The sequence below is a fragment of the Dipodomys merriami genome, unplaced genomic scaffold (assembly GCF_024711535.1).
Source record: "Dipodomys merriami isolate MVZ:Mamm:240054 unplaced genomic scaffold, mDipMer1.0.p SCAF_1307, whole genome shotgun sequence".
In the NCBI taxonomy this organism is placed as follows: domain Eukaryota; kingdom Metazoa; phylum Chordata; class Mammalia; order Rodentia; family Heteromyidae; genus Dipodomys; species Dipodomys merriami.
In genome coordinates, this window is record NW_027202613.1 from 22,445 (window position 1) to 37,061 (window position 14,617).

At 40.4% G+C, this 14,617-nt stretch overlaps 1 long non-coding RNA gene across 1 annotated transcript in view; it reads left to right on the top strand.

Annotated features, from left to right (window-relative positions):
* LOC138825000 (uncharacterized) overlaps window positions 1-10,550 on the top strand; it is a 30,364-nt gene extending 19,814 nt beyond the window's left edge. Inside the window, exons 3-5 of the long non-coding RNA XR_011371267.1 lie at window positions 9,075-9,281; window positions 9,708-9,814; window positions 10,529-10,550. This is a non-coding gene — a long non-coding RNA (uncharacterized lncRNA). The remainder of the gene's footprint in view (window positions 1-9,074; window positions 9,282-9,707; window positions 9,815-10,528) is intronic.
* The last annotated feature ends 4,067 nt before the right edge of the window (window positions 10,551-14,617 follow it).

A 14,617-nucleotide genomic window follows, 5' to 3' on the forward strand; every position in this document is an offset into this window, starting at 1 on the left:
GGGGTGGGGGTGGGATCCTCGTGGAGACTCCCGGCTGGTAGGTTTCTCTGTTCCTGGCGATCTGCTGTTCTGCAAACCAGTACCTGATGTTCTGAAAGTGGCCCCCTGTGTCTCTGCTGTTTCTCTGGGGCTCCCACAGCCCCCGCCGGGCCGGCTGGCCGGCGGCTTGGCGCGCTGCCGCGCGGCCAGTAAAGGTTGGGGGAGGGGTCTTCGCTTTTCTTCTGAAATTCTTCTTTTCCTCTGTTTCTTTTTTGTTATTCTCCGCCTCTGGTTTTTCTCTGAGTGTTCGTCTTTTTGTTGTTGTCGGTCTCTTGGGGAGATTAAGCGTTGGAACTCGAACTCTCTTTTTGGTTGGAGAGAGCTGTGGCGTTCCCCTACTGCCCCGTCGCCATCTTGGTCCCCCCTCCCAAGTTCTTTCAAAAGGAGAACAGATATTATCTAAAGAATATCCATAAAAGGATATTTTGCCAAGCTAGGGTGTACTAAAGGCTCTTGACCAATCATGCACATCTCTAGAGACACAGGTTCCATTCCTACTCACCAGCTCTAAGGCATGTAAACAAGGACTTCTCCCTCTTTTTCTTGGTCTCATGGGTCATGCATTCCTCCATCTGAATTTGTAAGCTCCAGAAGAATATATAAGCAGAAGAGCAAGTCTGAAGAGGGCATGTTTAGCTTGACATACTGTGTAAGTTCTTTCAGGGTTTCTTGGTTCTTGTAGTCATAGAAATCATCAGGGCAGAAGAGCATCCTCATAGGGAAGATGGAACAAATCATGCTGTGGGCATATTGGTGATAAGGAAAATGAGAGCCCGCCCTCCCCATCCTGAGCCTTGTACTAAAGCATTTTTCTGGCAGGACGTGCATTTTGGGAAGTGGGAAGAGACTCCTGCAAGCAGGATGTTCCTCACAACCCACTTCTAGGAATTTCTCAAATACAATCCTCTATAATTCTGCATGTGCTAGGAAGAGAAAGTTGTTTCCCCACTGAATCTGACTTGTTATACACAGTCCTCCTTGTCATCCATGAGAGTCCAAAGCCACAAACACATCCACAACTGTGTAATCTGCTATCCACTGAAGTGGCAAGCCTCAACCCCCTGGTAAAAATCACAACTGGTGTGCAAAGAAGAAAGTTGACTTTGATTCAGAAACCTCAAAGATACCCAGTTTTCAAGGACTGAACTTATCTTTGTGCCAACATCTACTTACTTCTTCATCTTTTTCATCTTCCTCCCAGTTACAGTAGAAGGATCTATACCAATGGAAGGGGAGGAGGATGCTAACTCTATGCTTCTCCTTTTCTGAACTAACAGGACACACATGGGACTGGCTAAGTCCCAAATGGCAATGTAAACATGACAGACAAAAAGTGGAGGTATGTCTATACAATTTCAAGGAAATTCTGTGAGGATGTTTATATGCATCTGTCCAAATAAGTGCACAATGGCTCATGCCTCTAATCCTACTAATCAGGAGGGTGAGATCTGAGGATCACAGTTTGAACCCAGTCTAGTTTGTAAAATTCTAAAGACACTTATCTTCAAGTAACCAGTCCAAGGCCAGACCTGGAACTGGGGCTCAAATGGTAGAGTGCTAGGAATGGGACAGCACTCAGGCCCCAAATTCAAGTTGCATCCTTGCTTCTTTCTATATTCCCTCAAAGGCCTACAAGATAGTGATTTCCTAGGTGAGGGTGGACTTTGGGTGGGGCTGACTCATTTCTTTAATCCTAGTCTCTCAGCAAGCAAACTGCTAAGGCTCCACTAGCTCCTGAGGCAAATGAAATATTCTGGCAGCCCAGTCCTAAAGAATTAACTTGGAGTGCACTTCTTTGTCTCAAGCCAATTTCCTGTGATAAGACCTCAGTGAAACAGTTTCAGAGAAGTATCAAGTATTCCAATAATCTGCCGGGGGGGGTATCATCAGCCCTGGGTTTGAAAGAAGAACACTCATTTTTTAAACAGAATATCCAGCAACTGCTCCATTGTTCCCAATTCTCTATAGTGGTGGAGGAAGTTTCCAACACAGAAGAAATCACCTTTCTGGTAGGCAGGGAACAGGTCCATTGCCAACATTTACAACAAGCCTGAATCCAAGCTGCATATATTATAAGGCACATTCAGGTTTTGGGCTGACTCATTGTCACACTGAGGTGGTAAAAAGAGTGGATCTTTGAAACATGGAAAATGGAGTACACTTCAAAGTGAGTAACAGAGTGGATTGAAAAGTGCATAGTAAATTTTTCTCAGTATACACATATAAAAGCACACAAGAAGAAGGTTGTACTGTAGGCTAGGATGAGATTAAATAGGTTTCCTGTCATACTTACACCTGGCCTGAGTTGCCTTGTGATTCCCTTGGTTTATTTTATAAAAAGGCCTGAGACATTGGATTCATGGTTTGGCACTGATCCAATGTCTGTATCATCGAGTGCAGCACTCATACCACTCATGCCTGAGACCTGAGTCTCTTGAACTTTGAAAACAACACAGGAACATCTTTCTTGTTCCCGAGCTACAGGCCACGTGAGCTGGCTTGAGCTGACTGTCGGTTACAGTTGCCTGTCTCTCAGAGTTCCATATTCTATTCCATTGTAAGGGAGGCAGTGTCATCTCTCAGAGCCCAATGATCAGAGTTGCTTGCTCACATAAGAACATTCCAAAGACAACCTGGAGGCTGAAATCTCCCCTCCAACATCACTCTGTACACATGTGGACATGATCAAATCCAAACATCCTCAGCTAGGCCTACAAGCCAGCATGATCTCAGCCACAAGGAACCCTTCCTAGGTCAGACCCATGCCTTATTTGTCACTATTCCTTTCATCCTTCACAAATCATTTTGCCTCTCAGGGCCTTCTCAGCCTGCCATTTGATTCTTGGATGTATTTTTGACATCTACTTCTTAGGACATTGTTAGGTTTTTATTTCCTAATCTTCTGTTTGCTCTTGAAGCCCGTGTGTGCTGTCATGTGGAAAATCGTACAAGTATTGAAAAACAAACCTTACACCTATAGTCAGACATTTTTATGGGTGTTCATTCTTGTAAGATAAAAGACTATTCTTGATAATTTTCTCATATCTTATGACAGAGGTGAGGGGGAGAAGGGAAGAGGTGCTGCATTGTCTTCTCATAATTCAAAATACAATAGTTGAAGGAATGTAAGATTTAAAGATAAAAGCTATTTTCCTGTCCTTTTTATAAGCTAGTCGTTTATAAAGTATTCCTCACTAAAGTCTTGTCATCTGTGTCCCACGAACTATCCTCCTCATTCAAAATAATCAGGAAAAACTTTCACAAATAAGTGGGCTGTTGTCTAATCTCCGGATAAGAATTTAAGATATAACATTGCCTGCGAATCTGTGTGTGTACATGTGTGTGGGAGGGTGTGTGAATGTATGTGAATGTGTGTTTGTGCATATGTGTGTTTTAGGACTTGAACTCAAGGGCTATATGACATTCCCGAGCATCATTCCCTTGAGTGTAGTGCTCTAACAATTGTGCCACAGTTCCACTGCAAGTTTTCTGTAGTGAACTGGAGAGGAGAGACTCATAAAATTTCCTGCTCAGGCTGTCTGAACTAAATCTCAGGTCTCAACCTCCTGATTAGCTAGAGTTCTAATTATGAGCCTCCAGAACCTGGTGATAAAACTGTTACTGGCGGCAGTGGGGTTGCAAGTTTCAGTCCAGCTTCATAACATTCTATATCATAAAACAGCAACAGTAAAAACCTATATCAAAATACAATAATAAGATATACTTAGAATACAATTTAGTGATATAGTCTGCTAGCATAACTTTCAGGAATCTGTGTTCTTAATGATTTAGCATCACAAAACCAGACAAAATGAGATAATTTCAGTAGACTCTCCAAATTTTTTAATCCATCATATAATAATTTCAAAACATTATAATAAACTGGAAAACATTCATACTTATTAGGAGAATGTAAAAAAGATAAACGATGGCAGATTATGAAATGGAACATTCTACACTGCAGGAAAATTATTGTCATGATGGATATGTGGTGGTATTGTCATCGTGAATATATGATAATGTTCTTCAGAGCAGCAATAGATAAATATATATTTACTAAATATAGTCTAATTTGTCTCGATCTCTATCAACTTCCAATCTTCTACTGCACATTATCAGTTTATTCATGTTTATGATATATTCCAAAATAACTAGCAGAGTCAGGTTACCAAATTCATTAGCTTCAATGTTTTAGGAGATAAACCTGCTAATTATATTGACTATTTAATATATTAAACATGTAGTGTGCTATCATTGTACTCTCTAAGTATGTACCTACAATTCTTCAAAGTGAAACGGAATACAAGGTTTTGCCTGTAAAGCTAGCTATTTGGGACATCAGTTTCAGACCAGTGTAGTTTTACCTTCAATGCTCCCAAAACCTAGCTATGCGTAATGGAATACATCTATCATCTCATGTCCATGGGGAGCTGAGAGCAGGAGGACTTCAATTTCATGCCATACTAGGCAAGAACTTCCATATGGCTCCATCTCAACCAAAGAAGGTTCAACACTGGCAGCACCTATAACCCCCACCTAGGTGAAAATAAAAATAAGAGCAATGTAGTATAAGAAACAAACAGTATTAAAACATGCTAATACAAACCATCATAAACAACACACGTAGTTCTTGTTTCTTATACCTGTAATCCTACCTATAGCTAGGATTATATATGTGAGCCAGAGGCACCAAGCAGTTCATCATTTTAAAAATGACTATTTGAAGCCAGGAGCCAGTGTCTCATGCCTGTAATCCCAGCTACTCATGATTCTGAGATATGAGGATCACAGTTTAAAGACAGCCCAGGAAGAAAAGTCCCCATAAGACTCTAATCTCCAATTAATTACTGAAAAAGCAAATGTGGCTTTGTGGCTCAATTGATAGAGTGCTAACTAACTTGAGCTCAGAATCTCAGAGACAGTGTCCAGGTCCTGAGTTCAAGCCCCACAACTGACAAAAAAAAGCATTTTAATGTCTGAATTTTTTTATTGTGAAAATACAGTACAGAGGGGTTACAACTACATGGGCAAGATAATGAGAACATTTCGTATCAAGCATTGTAGCCTCCTCTGTTTCCCCTTACCATCCCTTCCCATCCTCCCTCAATCCTCCCACCTAATCCTCCCCCCAACCAAAGTTATAAAGTTCATTTTCGACATAACAACTTGTATATATCATTGTTGCAATGGGTCCGCCTGTATCCCTATTTAAACGATTTGTTTTTGCCCTTCCCCTATACAAATTTTACCAACATCAAATACAGTGAAAGCAGGGGTAAAGCCGTGGGGGAGGGACATGCAAAGCAACAAAGAAATAATCTTATAAATAAATGTGTTAGAAAAAATCGCATGAAAGAAAAAAAACATTTGAATACATATCTTAGGGTTCATTTCCCTAACATCAAATTATCTGACTTTTTCTGCTTGACTCAAACATATACTAGTTACTGCAAAAAAGGGAAAACATGGGACCTATATTTCTTTGGGCCTGGCTTACTTCACTTAATATAATTTTTTTCTAAGTCTTTCCATTTCCTAACAAATGGGGCAATGTCATTCTTTCTGATGGAGGCAAAGAATTCCATTGTGTATATATACCACACTTTCTTGATCCATTCATCTATTGAGGGGCATCTGGGTTGGTTCCATATCTTAACCATGGTAAATAATGCTGCAATAAATTGTCGTACTGGTAGCTTTAGTGTGATCTTGTTTGTAAACATTTGGGTAAATGCCCAAAAGTGGGATTGCTGGGTCATAGGGGAGCTCTATGTGGAGTCTTTTGAGGAACCTCCATACTACTTTCCAAAGTGGTTGAACAAGTTTACACTCCCACCAACAATGCAGTAAGGTTCCCTTCTCTCCACATTCCCTCCAGCATCTGTTGTTATTTAGAGTTCTTGATTTTTGCCATTCTAACTGGGGTGAGGTGGTGTCTCAATGTTGTTTGAATTTGCATTTCTTTTTTGGCTAGGGAGGTTGAGCATTTCTTCATGTGTCTATTGGCCATGCTTCTTTCCTCTTCAGAGAAGTTTCTCTTTAAGTCTTTAGCCCACTTATTTATGAGGCAGTTGTTTCTTTGAGGATCTGTTGTTGGGGGATTTAATTTTTTGAGTTCCAGGTATATTTTAGATATGAGACCCTTGTTTGTTGTATGGCTAGTGAAGATCTCCCAACCCGTGGGCTTTCTATTGATCTTACTAGCTAAATCCTTTGCCATGCAGAAGCTCTCCAATTTCATGCAATCCCAATTGTCCAACCTTTCTTTGATTTGTTGTGTTTCCAGGTCTCTATTAAGAAAATTTTGGCCTGTGCCAAGGAGACCTAGAGTTTCTCCTATTCCATCCTGTAATGTTTTCAGAGTGTTTGCTTTGACTCTGACGTCTTTGATCCATTTGGAATTGATTCTGGTGCAGGGTGATATATAAGGATCTAGCTTTAGTTTTCTACAAGTAGTTAATCAATTTTGCCAGCATCTAATGTCTGAATTTCTTGTGAACTAAAATGAAAGCTGTGGTATACAATTCTACAGACTACTGCAGATTTAATTATATTTGTAGTTAGAAAAAGTAGCAGCACTTGAACAAAAGACATTTTTTTCATAAACTAGGGCAGACTGGTCTCTAATTGGAGGACATTGCTACACTCATACGTAGTACTTTTTGGTTGTTTTTTGTTTTGTTTTTAGAACAGGACGAGTGAACTTCTTTCTGCCAGTGGCCATTTGGGTATGTCTGACTTCATTCACAGGCCATGCAGAATTAACAGTAAAGACAGGACAAAGTCAACTGGCAGTAAACTTACTTGTCTTTATGCCATGTTCCAAATAATTTGATTAGCGTATATGTCCCTATAGCCTATAGTTTCCTATTCCTGCCTTCCTCAAAATACAAGCATTTCCACCAGTTCAGATTTGAGCCAGGCAATATTCAGTATTAGTGCAAGAGTCGAGGAAAATTGTAACACAACCAGGGAAGCATGCAACCAACACTTCAGTAGCTGGACACTGGGAATTCAGGCCTATAATCCGAGCTACTCAGGAGGCTGATGATCACAGTTCAAAGCCAGCTCCAGTGAGAAAATCTGTAAGACCCTTCTCTCCAATTAACAATCAAAAATCCATAAAGGGAACCGGGGCTCCAGAGGTAGAGTAGCCTTGATTACAAAACCTCAAGGGCAGCACCCAATTCTGAGTTCAAGCTGCAAGTCAGGCACAAAAACAAAAACAATCAAAAACAACAACAACAAAAAAACAGAAACTGGGAGAAAGCTAAGGAAAGGATAGCATTGCCTACAAGAAAAATGTACACATGTTTTGTGAAATGGTAAACTCACTGTACACACCTGAGTAACAATTACATTTAAAAAAGAATGTGGGAAATTCCAAAGCCATAGGGCCTTATGATGTGCATCTGCTTTCCAGAATTTCAAATCCCATCATCTGAGCAGATATCACATAGCCCAGGGTGATTAGAAAGTATGAAGGCAGAGATCTTTTCAGATTGGCCCAGCAAATCTTTGATTACTTTAAGCAAAAAAAGAAAAGAAAGCAAACCAAACAAAATAAACTTTAAGGTTAATTATGCTGCTATTAAAGATTCAGATGTTGGTACACTTTGTAGAGGGAAAGGGAAAATACAAATTCTTCATATAAGGATACAGGGGGACTCATTGCAACAATGAGATGTACAACACATTATGTCAAAAAACGAACTTTACAATTTTGGCGTGGGAGGTGGGAGATGGGAAGGGATGGGAAGGGGAAACAAAGGAGGAGGCAACAATGTTTCATAAGAAATGTACTCATTATCTTGCTCATGTAATTGTAACTTCTCTGTACGTTATTTTCACAATTTAAAAAATTGAAAAAAAAAGATTTCAGGCAGATTTATACTGGTAAATGATGAGTTAGTACATATGTTTTGTAGATACTGAACTCAAATGTGTCAGAAAAATATCCTTGGATTCATAACTAGAAACTGTGAAGTGTAAGGTATATTAATTAGGTAAGTTTCATTAGGTAGCCAATGAAGAAAACAACACATGGTATTCAGTCAGGTAAATTAGTTTATTTTTATGTATTGATTTATTTTTGGTCCAGTTGTGGGGCCTGAACTCTGGGCCTGGGCGCTGTCCCTCAGCTCTTCAGCTCAAGGTTAGCTCTACCACTTGAGCCACAGTGCCACTTCCAGCTTTTTTCTTTTTGCTTATTTGGTGCTGAGGAATCGAACCCAGGGCCCCATGCATGCAAGGCAAGTGCTCTACCACTGAGCCACTTTCCCAGCCCCTAAAGTAGTTTATTTACTGAACTGCTGCCCATGCCATACATGGTGGAGAGGCATGTAGAAAAGGGGGGGGGTGTTGGTGACCCAACCTAGGGCCAAGTCGTATCTAAGCCAAAGACCAGATGAGGTATGCCCAGGTTGGGGAAAAGTCTGACCACATTGGATCTGGATGTGACCTCGGGGCCTGGGACTCTCCTCTGGTCAGATGGAAAGTGTGACCAGTAGCTGACCAGGTTGTGACTTAATGGGGGGGAGGGGTGAGGTGGCTGCCTTCAGGAGTCCCAGATAACTAGGTAACACATAAAGGGTGGAAACTTAGCAAAGAAATGGGGAGGTGTCTGCATAGGGTCTGCATGGCCTGGGGCAGACCTAATACCAAATACAAGTAGTACCTCTGCCATGTAATTCCTGACTCCAAACCATTCATTCTCAATCATTTCTTCCTTCCTTCCTTCCTTTCTTCCTTCCTTCCTTCCTTCCTTCCTTCCTTCTTTCTTTCTTTCCTTCCTTCTTTGTTCCTTTGTTCGTTTGTTCATTCCTTCCTTCCTTTCTTTTCTCTCCCCATCTCTCCTCTCTCCCTCTCTCTACCAATCTCTCCTCTCCTTCACTAAACCTCCCTCTCTCCCCTACCCCAGTATTCTCAACTCTCAAATAATGAACACTTGCTGAATTGAACTCACAAGCTGGGAAGAGTAGCTCAATGGGCAAATATGAAATTTAGTTTAATGTTTCCTTACATCTCTACCACAGATCACTGGAATCAAATAATGTACACTCAGCAGCATGCCATCTCAAGCTATTTGGAGGAGGAAAGCAAGCATGTTTTCACTGCATTCTGTGAGGTCCACTCTGGGAAGGTGGGGCAGACTCCTCCCTCCTTTTGGCTAAATCTTAGCCCAGTTTCTGCATCAGAAGAGGTGACTGCCTCGAAGTGAACCAGTTACCTAAGTGACTCAGGTACTGGGCAGAAACCTAGCCTCTTGTGATACTGAGATTAATGGCATGATTCAACATGATTCACTAGTTTGTTGAGGCTGGGACTTCCTAAATTTTTGGTTAGGCTATGTTCAAATTGTGATCTATTTATTTCTGATTGCTAACCATGATTATAGATGTGAGCCAGTACATCAGATCATTCAAAGTCCTTTATCATGCATGGAAGACATGAGGTTTCCCAAATGACATACCAGTTGACAGACAGCAAAATAAGTCATTAATTCTGGTTAAGATGTGTTTTTAATGTGAAACAAAATTTACTTAGCAAAATATGACTACTGTGATTATTATACTTTTAAACTTACCCTACATTTTAATATCAAATCACCTATATTAGCCAATGATTAACTCAAATTACCGGTAATCATTTATTTCTGTCTTCTACAGATAGGCAGAACTGGATCACACACTATTAACTAAAGTGGTAGAATTTGAGAAGATCACACTTCTGAGACATTCTAGGAAGGAAAGTATCACCCATATCCACCTACTAGGTAGGGATATTGGAATGCAATTATGATCCCTGCTTTTTAGGCTAGGTGCAAAAATTGCTAATCTATGAGTAAAGTAACTTAAACAAAAAGGATTGGTGTAGTGACTCCAGTGGTGGAGTACCTGTCTGGCAAACACAACATCAAAACTCAAATCAACTTCCTAAAATTAAAATATGAAAAAGAAAGAACGAACAACTCATGTTGAACATGTGTTCAATGTAAAGATTTACAATAAATTATTGTAGTTATAATACCATCATTTATTTCTAGGGACAAACACATTTTGTGTCAAGCCTAAATGAAAAAATAACACACTATATACGCTTTGTATATGCTTTGGTAAAACACAGGTCTGGCTTACAATGGTGAACCCTTAAGTTTGCATGTGCAGTGGTGTTGCAGGGTTGTTAAAGTTTATGGAAGTCCATCTTTTTGATGAACTTAACATGAAATTACCTAACCAAACAGTTCACTGGACGGATACTGCTGATACACACACACACACACACACACACACACACACACACACATGTATGTGTTTATATATTAAGTGATACATGAATAAAATTAATGATGAATAAACTCAGTGAACAGATACCTTTCCCAAATAATTATTTTACCTGAATAAATTCATGTCTTAAACTCTCCAATTACACTTACATAGCTGCTGATTCCCATCAGCTTTTTTATGATACTTTTTTCTTTGTTTTTCAGATGAAAAAACCTGCCAATAAATATACCTGTATGACATTCCTTTCTTTAAAAAATGAAAATGATGTTGTGTAATCTGGTTGTTTATGTGTCATCAAAATAATTTTTTATAATTTCAAGTACATATTGTCTTAGACTTGGATCTCACTCATTTTCTTCCAATAATACCTATAGGAAGGGGAAAATGAAGGATCATTCTGTTACTTTGTGAGCTTCTGTTATTAATCATTGCAATAAGTATTATGAAAATGAAACTCTGAAATTATTTGGAGATTATTTGTAAGTTACCTTTCTACACACGCATGCTACTCCCTCAACTAAATCACAGAACTTAAAATAAGTAACATTTTAGCTGGGAGCCAGTAGCTGATGTCTGTAATCCTAGCTACTCAGGAGCTAAGATCTGAGTATGGTAGTTCAAAGCTAGCCTTAGCAGGAAATCTGTGACACTCTTACCTCCAATTAACAGCCAGAAAAACGGAAGTGGCCCTGTGGCTCAAGTGGTAAAGTGCTAGCCTTGATCTTAAGAGCTTAGGGACAGTGCCCAGGCCCATGACCATGAAAAAGAAAAACAAAAAAGGAAAAACAGGGGGGAAGCAACATTTTAAAGCTTATGTATAAGGGGGGACCAAGATGGCGACGGGCAGTAGGGAAACGCCACAGCTCTCTCCAACCAAAAAGAGAGTTGAGTTCCAACGCTTAATCTCCCCAAGAGACAGAAAACAACAAAAAGATGAACACTCAGAGAAAAACCAGAGGTGGAAAATAACAAAAAAGAAAGAGAGGAAAAGAAGAATTTCAGAACAGAAAAAAGCGAAGACCCCTCCCCCAACCTTTACTGGCCGCGCTCCAGGCTGGGGCCGGAACCAGGCCCGGGGATCCAGCGCCTGAACAACACGACCAACTCCTCCCAACTGAAGTAAAAAGCTGAGCATACGCCTCAACAGAGGGGAGAAAACCAGGAAACAACACTCCACGGGAAGCACGCCTGTGACAACAAAAGACCTGGAGGCCCAGGACAAGAGAAGCACAAACACCACCAAAACTCCACCCATATACACTAGACTGGGAATTGGGCAACACAGGCTGCCAGCACCTGATAGTAAGCAGGAGCTCAAACTGTTAAGGTGGCTCAGAAATAGAGTGATAGTCTTGGAGTATGAGGCTCTGGATCTGATTCCTCAGCATCACAAAAGCAAAAAGGGTCAGAAGTGGTGCTGTGGCTCAAATGGTAGGGTGCCAGCCTTGAGCTGAAGAGCTGAGGGACAGCACCAAAACCTAGAGTTCAAGCCCACAACCAGCCCAAAACAAACAAACAAAAACGCATCAGGAGTCCATAGCAGACTCCAGTATTTGGGAGAGTGCATCCAGAGCATCTGTTCTTCAAAAGAGCACCCGTAGGAGCAAACACAAGCGGTCTAGACTGCTCAACCCTTCCAAAGGCGGGAACTGCCAGCAATCTACAGCAGAGAGCTGAGAATCCTAAGTAGGTCAGAATAGCAGCTGGAAATAGGCTCCCAACAGAACCCAGATCAGGCACAGACTCTCTCTACCAATATAGAATCAGCAACCAAGCAAAGACAGACACACCAAAACAAAATTGAAGAGCAGTCTCCTGAACCCCCATGCGAAAATCACAGAGAAAAATCACAAGGTTTACCACCATGTAGGACAGCAAGCTCACCTCAAAAGCCAGCAGCCACGGAGGGGAGAGCCCCAGTGGGAGCAAAGCAGGAATGGAAGACAAAAGCTACATCCAAGGGTTGCTGGAGGCAATGACTTAAAAAATAAAGCGAGAAATTGATCAGAAATTGAAAGAGCACAAGGATGATCTATCAAAAGAGATACAGGGTATCAAACAAGAGATGCATGCAAAAATAGAAGCTGCACAAACCTCATTAAGAAGTGAGATAAACCCCAAATTAGAGGTAATGCATACCTCATTGAGAGGTGAGATCAGTACTCTGAGAACCAACATTGAATCCATAAAGGGATCCATTTCCTCCATGCAAACCACAATATAAGCCACGATCAACAGAGTGAATGAAAGGGAAGGTAGAGTGTCAGATACAGAAGACAGAATACACCAACTGGACCAAAAAGTGACAGATATGGAAAAATCACTCAAATTAAACCAAAGGGAAATTCAAGAGCCAGCAGATAATGCTAAAAAATTTAACCTTCGCATAATTGGAGTGGACGAAGGTGAGGAATTCCAGAACAAGGGAATGCAACAACTATTTAACAAGATAATCAATGAAAATTTTCCCCACCTCAAAAACGACCATCTTAACTACATCAAAAAAGCTTATCGAACACCCAACAAGCAAGACACCAGGAGAAACACTTCTAGACACATTATAGTAAAAATGATAGATCTGAATAATAAGGAAACAATCCTTCATGCAGCAGAAATGAAGAAGGACCTGTACTACAATGGGAAAAAAAGTAGAATCACTGCAGATCTCTCCACACAAACAATGAATGCAAGAAAAGCCTGGGAAAGCACCATACGAGCCCTGAGAGCCAATAACTGCCAACCCAGACTAATATACCCGGCAAAGCTAGCATTCACATTCGATGGAGAACTGAAAACTTTTAATAGCAAAGAAAAACTAAATGAATACATAAACATTAAGCCAGCATTACAAAGAATTCTAAGAGGGGGGACACAACCTGAAGAAAGCAACCAGGAACTGGGGCCTGCCCCAAACAGGCGTTACTCAAAGTCTAACTGAGCAAGCACAGGAGGAAAGGAAAGAAGAAAAACTTAGGAAAACGGAATGGCAGGGACAACAATGCATCTCTCTATACTTTCTCTTAATATAAATGGGCTGAATTCGCCAATTCAAAGAAAACGAACTGAGGACTGGATCAGAAAACAAGAACCATCCATCTGTTGCCTTCAGGAGACCCACCTCTCAGCCAAACATACAAACAAACACAGAGTGAAGGGGTGGAAAAGGATCTACCAATCAAACGCCCCCAGTAAGAAAGCAGGTGTAGCTATCCTGATATCTGACAAAATAAACTTTTCATTAAAATCAGTACAGAAAGACAAGGACGGACACTACATATTAATAAAGGGAACAATCCAAGAGGAGGATATAACCATCATCAACTTATATGCCACAAATATTGGTGCACCCAGATATGTTAAACAAATGCTCTCAAACTTACAGAATAAAATAGATCCCAATACGATAATACTAGGAGACTTTAACACACCACTCTCACCAAAGGACAGGTCTACCAACCAGAGGATTGGCAAAGAAGCTACCGAATTAAGAGAGGCCATACTTCAAGCGGAATTAACTGACATCTACCGAGTATTTCACCCTAAAACAACACAGTACACATTCTTCTCAGCAGCTCACGGAACTTTCTCCAAAATAGACCATATCATAGTTCATGCAAGGAACTTAAGTAAATACAAAGGGATCGACATAATCCCCTGTATCCTATTTGACCACAATGGAATCAAGCTAGGTCTCAATAACAAAGCATACCACAGAAATTTCTCTAATACATGGAAATTGAACAGCACACTCCTTAACAATGCCTGGATAACAGAAGAGATCAGAGAAGAAATAAAGCATTTCCTACAACTCAATGAAAATGAAAACACCTCACAAAGAAACTTGTGGGACACAGCAAAAGCAGTCCTGAGGGGCAAATTTATTGCCCTCAGTGCCCACATCAAGAGAATGGAGACAGACCAAGTAAATAATCTCATGTTGCAATTAAAACAGCTAGAAAAACAAGAAAAAATGGGACCTAAAGCTACTAGAAGAAGCCAGATAACCAAATTAAAAGCAGAGATTAACCAATTAGAAAATCATGAAACCATAACCAAAATAAACCACACAAAAAGGTGATTCTTTAAAAAATTTACTAAATTGATTGCCCATTGGCTAGATTAATTAAAAAAAGAAGAGAGGAAACCCATATTAATAGGATTAGGGATGCCACGGGAAACATCACCACACGTACCCAAGATATCCAAACAATTCTAACAGACTACTTTCAAAAGCTATACTCTCTAAAGGAAGAAAATCGGGCAGAAATGGATGCATTTTTAGAGAAATACAA